Source organism: Carcharhinus amblyrhynchos, chromosome 21, assembly GCF_965287045.1.
Source record: "Carcharhinus amblyrhynchos chromosome 21, sCarAmb.v2.hapA, whole genome shotgun sequence".
NCBI classification, from domain to species: domain Eukaryota; kingdom Metazoa; phylum Chordata; class Chondrichthyes; order Carcharhiniformes; family Carcharhinidae; genus Carcharhinus; species Carcharhinus amblyrhynchos.
The window spans coordinates 26706088-26716452 of record NC_137344.1 but is presented as its reverse complement, the minus strand read 5'-3'; the positions used below and the strand labels follow the sequence as shown (position 1 = coordinate 26716452).

Sequence of the window (10365 nt, the reverse complement as noted above, 5' to 3'; positions counted from 1 at the left end):
AAAAGTTGTGCATTGGACTGAACATTGTGGAACCTCTGGCACGGTGGCAAAGTGATTAGCACTGCTGCCTCACAACATCAGGGGCCTGGGTTTGATTCCTGGCTTGGGTCATTGCCTGTGAGAAGTCTGCACATTCTCCCCGCGTTTGTGTGGGTTTCCTCCAGGTGCTCCGGTAGCCTCCCACAGTCTGAAGCATGTGCTGGTTAGGTGCACTGGCCTTGCTGAATTCTCCCTCAGTGTATCCGAGCAGCCATTGGAGTGTGGCGACTAGGGGATTTTCATGATAACTTCATTGCAGTAAACACAAATAAATGAACTAAAATTATCTTAAGTTGAAGGTAGAAATATCAATGAAGCAGCTGAAAGATGGACACTTCCCAGGAGACTCTCCTGAGAAATGCCTGTTGTGTCCTTCAGCCAGAGGGTGGTGAATCTACAGAATTCTTTGCCATAGAAGGCTAAGGAGGCCAGGTCATTGAGAGTATTTAAGAGAAATATAGATATGTTCTTGATTAGTAAGGGGATCAAAAGTTATGGGGAAAAGGCGGGAGAAGGAGTTGCGAACCTTAGCAGTGATAATTGAATGGTGGAGCAGACTTGATGGGCTGAATAGTCTAATTCTGCTCCAAATTCTTATGGTTTTATGGCCCTGGCTCGGCAATAATTGGCCTCTAATAACAACAACCATCTTCCTTTGTGCCATTCAAAAGTTTTCACCTTGATTCCCATTGACGCCAATTTTACCAAGGGTTCCTTGATGTCACACTTCCTCAAATGCTGCATTGATATCAAAGGCAGTCACTCTTGCCTCAGTTTGCAATTCAGGTCATTTGTGCATGTTTGGACAATGGAATCTAATGACAGTTGAATGTTTATGGTGACACCCAAACTGGTGAGCACACTGATTATTGATGACTAAATGCCTAGGCGGTTTTTCCTTCTAGCTTCATCCAGGCAAATCATCCAAAGTCTTTAGATTGCCACGGGATGTATCACTTTGACCAGAGACTGTCCACCCTCGCATGTTCCGCCTGGTAGCTTGCAGATGACCAGCAGTTTTCTCCCTGCTGTAACCATGCCAGCTGCAGGCTCAGTCTCTGGGTGAGCCTCTCTTTATCGCTCTCTTTCTGTCCAAAATATTCCAAGACAGACAGCCTGTCCACGGTCAACCCAGTTGTCCCTGCCTTTTTTTCCTTGCTCTCAGCAAGTCTCAGAATAGAGCCCCCCCATCTCCATGGTAACCAAATCACATAGGTTTGTCATTGGGCAAAAATTGTAACATTTCACATGGCTCTCTTCACGAGTTCCATTTTATCTTGAATTAAAGAGACAGTCCAAAACACAATCATCTTATAAAACTTCACATTCACAGCACCTGCATATAACCCTTCCTCCTTACAGAGATTTCACTAAAATCATGGGATCGCTATCATAGAGTACACATTTGTGTTGCTGAAACAATACCTTTACTGCCTGAAATTGGACACGCATTTTACATACTAACATATGAACATACAAATTAGGAGCAGAAGCAGGCCATCCAGCTCTTCAAGCCTGCTCAGATATTTGAAATGATAATGTCTGATCTGATTGCAGCCTCAAGTGTTCTGTCTACCCCAGTGTACCTTTTGACTGTGGAGATTTGCTCCAGATGTTTGAATTAGAAAGAGCGATTCCTGATGTGCTGCATTTCACACAGCTTTGCTGTGTAACCTGGCCTTCAACCAGAGCCAGCACAGCAAACACACCTTCCCCGATCTGATAATGAACACCCAGACAACAGCAAGGAGTTGAAATGGGAGGGTGATAGCAGCAGTGCGCCATCGGAAGTGTCAGCTGGAGGATTAACCTGCCTCACACGTCAATTGACCACCTTCTACCTCTTATTCTACCAACTCGCAGCGAGGGGCTTTGATGGAGCGCTGGCTGTCTCCAGGTTCATGTCCTCTCCTGGTTGTTGTGAGTCAGCTTGACTTTGCAGAAAGAGAGGATGTAGTTAATGACTAAGCGTTGAAAACAGTGGCGCTGACGTGTGGATCAGCTTTACAGGCCATGCTTGTCAAGAGGGAAAAGCAGCAAGTAGGATGAGGAGGTGGTCAATTGCAAGGAAGTGATTCCACTGTGAGATGTGACAGCAGTTAGCAGAGGAGTGAAATGCTTAGCAATTGTTACTAGGTAAAAGTAGATACTGTTAGGGAAGTGTTCAGTTTGCTGAGTACGGTGTAATGCTGTGCCTCAGTGTATGGGGGATGAATACAAATAGGAGGGCTGAATGCTCACTCTTATGCTGCCTGGTTCAAGGCATTGAAACATTTCTTGACACTCATCCCACATTTTTGGACATAGGAACGTGCATTGATATTGCCTGCCATTTCTCCCCAGGTCTGCTGCACCTTTGGGCACCTTCCAGCCTCTTGATAAGGACAGGAACTGCCCGCATTTTCTCACCTGCTCCACTAGCACTGGCACTGCCGCAGGAGCCAAGCACAGCATTCTTCCCTGAGTCATTTGGAAGAGCAGAGACCTCCTGGCCTTAGCCATGAACACAACTGAGTAGAATAACTCAAAGTCAAAATACTGCACATGAAATCTGAACTGAAAGCAGAATATGCTGAAAGTCCTCTGCAGGTCAGTCAGTAACTGTGGAGAAAGCAACAAAGTTAACATTTCAGGTGGATGACCTTTCATCACAGGTGGGAAAAGCTAAGGGAAGCGATAGGTTTAAGTAAGTGAAATGGGGGAGAGTGGGGGAGTCTGGGACAGGGTGGAAGGCGGGAGATAATAAATGACAGGAGTTGATGGTGCAAGGTCAAAGGGAGTGGTAATGCAACAAGTACGGCTACAAAAGGTGTGTCCAGAGGAGGTGCAAAAGGCAGAATGGTGACAGCTACCTAGAGAAAAGTGAAAGGAAAACTAAAATGAGCAAGAAGGGAAACAACATAGCAGCAGAAATTAAAATCTGAAATTGTTGAGTCCAGAAGGCTGGAAAGATGAGGGGCAAGATTTTTTTTGTTCTGCTGCATTGATTGAGTCACGTGGCTGAGCGGGAAGCAAAAAAAAGGGCTAGTGCCTGATTTCTCATTTCTCTCAATGCTGCTGGCCCGATTCTGTTGGCCATTAACAAGCCTCATGCCTAGGAAAGGCGTGAAGCTGTTTTAAATATTTGTTAACTTATTTTAATGTAAATAGCATAGCTGGGACGATATTGTCCGGGCTCACTTATCTTTTCGACCTTCCCCCGTGGAGGTCCTCACTGGTGGTCCCCACCAACGGGGACCAGATGTGAGCTGGGATTCTCCCAAAATATTCTAAGTGCCGAATTCATGTAAAAGCTGAAGTAAGTTTTTTTTATCAGCGTGATTTTCAAAATGGACGGTGGCCTGAGGAAATCCTGTCTTTCAATTGGATGGGCTGTCGGTTCCTGCTAGAAACATTACACTGTCCAACATCGTGGGCCAAAGGGTCTGTTCCTGTGGTGTACTGTTCTGTGTTCCAACAGTGACATAAAATGAGGCTTGACTATCAAAATGATGTGAGCCTTGAACTATTGATATTGGGTGTGTGATCTGCAAACCACTGGCATATAAAGTAAGCTCTAATAATATATAATATATTTAAATCAATGCACTCCCTATTTCTATTTATATGTAAATATGCATAGTAGTCTCTGTAAACTTCTGCTCCGTGTTGTGTTATCCACCATCTTAAAGAAAATTTGGCAGCATGATCTGAAATTATGTTAAGCCGAGTAAACAGTTTATTTTGAGTGGGGATAACTGTTTGCCTCAGGAAAACACCTTTGTGAGAATAGAGAATGGAAAATACGTTGAGATTTTGAGATCATTCGAGGCAAGTTCTGCTCAGAAAATATATAAAAATCATTGAGATCAATGATAATAATTGCAGTGTGTTAAGGAGGGTCCTGACACAGTGTTAGGGGTGGCACAGTGGTTAGCACTGCTGCCTCATAGTGACAGGGACCTGGGTTCAATACCGGCCTTGGGTGACTGTGTGGAGTTTGCACGTTGTCTACGTGGGTTTCCTTCGGGTCCTCCGGTTTCCTCCCAAACTCCAAAGATGTGCAGGTCAGGAGAATTGGTCATGCTAAAATTGCCCCTTAGTGTCTCAAGATGTGTAGATTATCACAGAATACTACAGTGTAGAAGAGGCCCTTCGGCCCATCAAGTCTCCACAGATGGATGAAAGGCCTTGCCCTGCCCACCTAATCCCACTAAATTAAATGGATTAGCTATGATAAATGTGTTCAGTTACAGGGAAAGGGTAGGGAGAGTTTATTTATTAGCGTCATGAGTAGGCTTACATTAACACTACAATGAAGTTACTGTGAAAATCTCTGAGTCGCCACACTCCGGCACCTGTTCGGATATACTGAGGGAGAATTTTAGCATGGCCAATTCACCTACCGAGCACATCTTTTGGACTGTGGGAGGAAACCGGAGCACCCGGAGGAAATCCACACAGATAGAGGGAGAAGTGCAGACTCCACACAGGCAGTGACCCAAATCGGGAATTGAACCTGGATCCCTGGTGCTGTGAGGCAGCAGTGCTAACAACTGTGCCACCATGGTCTGGGTGAGATTTTCTGTTGGGGAGTCAGTGCAGACTCGATGGGCTAAATGGCCTCTTCTGCACTGTAGTGATTCTATGATTCTAATACCTAGGAGGAAATAGAACATTTAGCTCTGGAATTTATTGACTTAGTAAAATACATTCAACAAAATGGCCCAGGTTTTGAGATCATATTGCTGAGGGTAACTCAGAAGAGTAATGATTGGCTACAGAGCATAAAGGGGGTGTCTGTCTTTACAATTCTTAACCGAGAGGTTAATTTTATCAGCTAAGCCACATGTGGACCTCATGTCTTTGTAGATTGGTTAAGTGGGAAATAAAATTTCTGACCCAGCAAATGCATGAAGAATAAAAGACCCTGACAGACAAGGCCACTTGGAAATCTTCCCTCGATTCAAAGGTGACGTCCCTAAGTTATCCTTAACACACTGCAATTAATGAGCAGCAATGAATAAAAATGTAATTAGCTTCTCTGCTGAAAAGAGGTTTCAGTACCAAAATTGGCTGGAGGTAGAGAGCAGCATTTACTCACAACTCGAGTACTCACAACTTGAGTACTGTGTCCAGTTCTGGTCACCTCAGTACAACATGGTTGTAATTGCATTAGAGAGGGTCCAGTGAAAATTTATGAGAATGTTGCCAGTAGTGGAAAATTGCAGTTATGAGGAAAGTTTGGCTAGGTTGGGGTTGTTCTCAGAATAGAGGAGGCTGAGGGGAGATTTGATTGAGATATACAAAATTGGAAGGGGCCAGGATAGAGTCGATGAGAAGGGCTTTTTTACTTTAGCAGAGAGATCAGTGATTAGGGGCATTGCTTTAAACTTTTATTAGGTCACCCCTCAACTCTTTCCAGGGAGAACAACCCTAGTTTACTCAATCTCACCTCATAGCTAATACCCTCCATACCAGGCAACATCCTGGTAAACCTTTTCTGTACTCTCTCCAAAGCTCCAAATCATAGGAAGTTATCATTAAACCGTACAGCATTTTCATTAGATCATACGCTAAATGCTGCCTCTGGGTCATGGCATAGTCGTATTGTCATTGAACTAATAATGGTGAGGTCCAGGCTAATGCTCTGGGGACCCAGGTTTGAATCCTACCGCGGCAGATGGTAAAATTTGAATTCAGTAAAAATCCGGAATTGAAAGTCTAATGATGACCATGAAACCCATTGTCGTAAAAAGCCATCTGGTTCACTGATGTCCTGTGGGGAAGGAAACCTGGCATCCTTACTTGGTCTGACCCCTACATGTGACTCCAGATTCACAGTGACATGATTGACTCTTAACTGCCCTCTGAGCTGGCCTAGCAAACCAATCAGTTCAAGGGCAATTGGGGATGGGTGACAAATGCCAGTGACGCCCACGTCCCATGAATGAATAAGTAAAACCAAAATGCTCTGGCCACCGAGATAGAGAAAATAGACATTCAAGCATTGCTGGTAATGCAAAGAAGATGGAATGAGCTGATCTCTGGTGTTGGTGATGAATGTGTTGAAATTCTAGCTTCTCAACAAGAAAATGAGGCATCCGAGAGGTGACTTCAAAGAGTTCTATCAGATTGCAAATTGTCTATTTTGACTGGGTGAAAGAAAGAAAGGTTTTCTTTCATAGTTACTGTCTACTTCAAAATACTTTTGTAGTGTAGTTGTTGTATGAAGGAAGGGTAGTAACCAATTTACACACAGTAAGTTCCTATAAAACAGCGAGGTGACAATGACAAGATTGTCAGTTTCTTTTTGTCTGATGTTGACTGGGGGATAAATATTGGCTTGGACAACAGGAATTGCTTCTCTACTCTCCTTTAGAATAGTGTCATGAATGTTTTTGTCCAGCTGAGAGAACAGAGGCTTCCTCAGTTTAATGCCTCATTCCAAAGTCAGCACCTCTGACAGTGCAGCAACCCCTTTTGATTTGATTTGATTTATTATTGTCACATGTATGGAGTGTCAGCCTAGATTTTTGTGCTCAGCAAACCCTGGAGTGGGACTTGAACCCAAAACTTTTCTGAAATGTTTCTTCCAATTAAACTGTAAATGTATGTCAAAGAGTTACATGTTCAAACTGGCGAAGGCAACTTTAGGAGCAATATCAGAAAGTTCTTCATCATGCGTAGATGGTGTAAGATGAAACCATTAAACGCATTTAAGAAACGGTGAAAGCTGGAAGGGGTGAATTAGAGAGGATGCACCTATTGGATGCACTGATGTAGGCTGAATGACATTTTCTATTGTAATTATCTTTTGGCCTTGTGATTTCAGTATTTTGGATAGATCAGGAAAAACATTCTACAGAAACATTCCATTAGTTGTGTTAAGTTGATGATAAAGTGGATTGCAGGTGGGTTGTGGAAGTAACATCCTTGATGGGTCAATTCCTTTTCTTATGTAGTGTCTTTCATGACTCATGGCATCCCAAAGAACTTCATAGCCAATGCAATATCTTTCTGAAATGTTGTTGCTGGAAGTCAGGAATGTATTTGCCTCTCACCAATGTGCCCCAGATTAGGATATTTCCCCTGTTCAGCAGCGTGGCACATTGGTTAGCACTGCTCTCTCACAGCACCAGGGACCAGTATTTAATTCCCGGCTTGGGTTACAGTCTGTGTGGGTTACATTCTCCCCGTATCTGCATGGATTTCCTCTGAGTGCTCTGGTTTCCTCCCACAGTCAGAAAGACATGCTGGTTAGGTGCATTCACTCAAACAGCTGCCAGAGTGTGGCGACTAAGGGAATTTCACAGTAACTTAATTTACATTGCATTAATGTAAGCCTTACTTGTGACTAATAAATCAACTTTAAACTTTCCCCAAAGTATCATTGTTCCAGGCTAGGAATTACTTTCTTCCCAATTTCATGTGCCATTGTTTCCCAGAGCTTAAATCCTTCATGGTTTAGTATATCAGATTTTTGAGTTCTTTTGTCACTTTATGGTCGAACGTATCAGAAAACAGATTCTTCTCCTTGTAGGAAATTGAGCATCAGAGCTGTACTTCCCAAAGTATCATTGTTCCAGACTAGGAATTACTTTCTTCCCAATTTCATGTGCCATTGTTTCCCAGAGCTTAAATCCTTCATGGTTTAGTATATCAGATTTTTGAGTTCTTTTGTCACTTTATGGTCGAACGTATCAGAAAACAGATTCTTCTCCTTGTAGGAAATTGAGCATCAGAGCTGTACTTTTCTTGCAAAGCATAATATGTTGTTCTCCTCTGCTGACACCCTAACTTTATATCTTAGACTAGCAAGCATTTCTCACAGCTTGATTTTATTTTTTATAATCACTGTGCCATAGGACTGATTCCTCCTATTATCAGTTAATTGAAAAATCTTGCAAAAATCCCATAAATGATGCAGCAAGCAAATTTGAGTCGGGAGGAACACAGATTTCCCCATCAGGAGTTAAACTCCGTTGCTTACAGTCCTGACCATCAGACATGTTGAGCGATATTGGTTTAATAACTCTTTGAAACACATTGTTCCTTTCTCCCCATCACCACCAATTCCCAACAATTCCACCTTCGGATTCCATATTTGACTTCAAGTATTAGACATTTATGAGAGTTAACCTTGAGATCACAGACATGTAAAGTATCGTAAGTGTCACATTAATTACTAGTACAGTACAGCAAGAACAGTTTGATTTGTTCACCATTTGCCAATGAAGAACTTACTGATATCAATCTTAAATTGTCCTTGGCTACGCAAACCAATGAGCTCCGATGGACATAATCAGTGCTTAGTATTTTGGGTTCCCTTTCCTGAATTGTGCAAAAGGACCCGATCTACTCGATCAAGTTTTGCTTCCCTTACAAAAGCAGTTTCTGTTCACTGGGTCACTTTACAGAATTTAAAGAGTTGTCTGCCGAAAGTAACCACTGTACAGTCACTAAAAGATTTCTTCTGAAATAAGGAACTGATGGAATATTTGAGAGGCTGTATTTACACTCAATTCATAAAATCTTCAAGTGCATCACAGAAGTAACCCACATAATATAAAAAGCTAAGAAAAAAAGTACGTTCAGAAAAGACCAGGTGATGGAATCAGCAACAATTATTTTCTGTTAATATTTTCAGCTATGCAATAAGAATAAATGAAATGAGGCAGAAGCCCGTTTGAGTCATGCTTGTGTCTTGACAACACTAATTTATCGCCTGGAAGGGTCAAGTTAATTAGGCAGTCACCTCAAGTCGTCGTCAGACAGCACCTGTCAGTTTGTGTGTTTGTGAGCATCAGTCGGAGCTGTCAGTGCTTGCGATGGTTGCTGAGGGGAGAAGCTGACTGATCGAGCTCCGTGCAGCTGAAGGAAACTCTGATTGTCTCTGCCTCGGGATGTTAGCAACCCAACCAGCAGTTTAACTCTGATCTGTACAGTTCTGTAAGTACAGCATTTCATTGTCTTTTGAACGTGGCACAGGGGCTATGTCTGAAGACAGAACGAGACAGGAGAGATGATTGGGGGGGGGGGGGGGGGTGCGATTGAGAATCACAAAGCGATGGATAGTAGATTAAAAATATTACAAGGGAAGAAGAAAGCTTCCCCCAAAATAACCCTGCCAGGATTTGAAATTACTTTCTCGGTATCGGTTAGACCCTTTAAAGCAAAATAACATTCTTTGAGGAATTAAGTTTTTATATCTGAGATTTTATAAAGATTTGTTATAAACACTATGAACATCTACAGGATTTTACATTAGGTATCATATTTTGGGAACAGAAGAGATAATTGTGATGGAATCTAAGACTTTTACTGATGGAATGCAGAAGTGGATGAAGAGGGAAAGAGACACAGAGAGAATGCAATGGAGTGATTATGGGCTTGGACTTGGCTACTCATTTTCTTTTCTTTCTCAGATTGTTAGGGGTGGTTTGTAAAGCTTGTAAGTGTCAGAGGACACACAGATCCAATCTGGCTCCTGCTCTGTCTCCAAGAGCCGGCACTAGCAGCCACAGGGGCTAAAGGAAGGATGATGAGACAGTCAAGCTGAGGTCAAATACTCCTTAACAGGATCAGTGGAAGAGCGGAAATTTATGGCTTTTACTTTTACCAGTTCACCTAGATGCACAACTCTGTATTTCCTCTGCGCTGCAAGACAGATTATGAAAATTAACTAAAATTCATGCCAAAGAGGACAGATGTATGTGATCTTCAAAAATAGTTCACTCAGTACAAGGGTAAAGTTACATATTAGCGTGAGTACTGATCCAACAAATCTAAGTATTATTCCGTTTTCATCCTTGTATGTGTGCTAATTTCATTAACATAGATAATTTACCTTTTAACTGCAATGAGAAAAGCACAATAAAGGCAGCATTTGCAATGTTAAACTGCATGCTGCTATGAAGTGTTTCTTCCATACTGCTCATCAGTTGTTTCATTTAACATTTTGTAAGGTTACAGAACTGAATCATTTGTATTCTTTCATGCAGGCTTTTCATTACAAATAACTGCACATTTTCTGATGTTACTGAACATGGCTTAATTGCCTTTGCCTGCTGTGCATTAAGGCAGCTTTTAAACACTTAGCACAAAGGGAACTGTTAATGCACAACTATGCATTTACCAGAAGTTGGAACCTCAGTGGAAAACGTTCTCATTCCCTCTGCCACTCTCCTTTTCCACCCCATTCTTTCTGCCCAGTGTGTAATCATTTATGGTGGAGAGATTGTAATACTTAAAAGTTTAGAATGGATGAAAATGCTTGTTTACAATGATATCTTATATATGCAGGTCACATTTGGTGTCACATGAATACTAATATGCATTAAATAT

At 42.1% G+C, this 10365-nt stretch overlaps 1 protein-coding gene across 1 annotated transcript in view; it reads left to right on the top strand.

Annotated features, from left to right (window-relative positions):
• Window positions 1-9721: 9721 nt before the first annotated feature.
• rbfox3a (RNA binding fox-1 homolog 3a) overlaps window positions 9722-10365 on the top strand; it is a 1494706-nt gene continuing 1494062 nt past the window's right edge. Inside the window, exon 1 of the mRNA XM_080208868.1 lies at window positions 9722-9785. The gene's annotated coding sequence lies outside the window, so the exon portion shown is untranslated. The remainder of the gene's footprint in view (window positions 9786-10365) is intronic.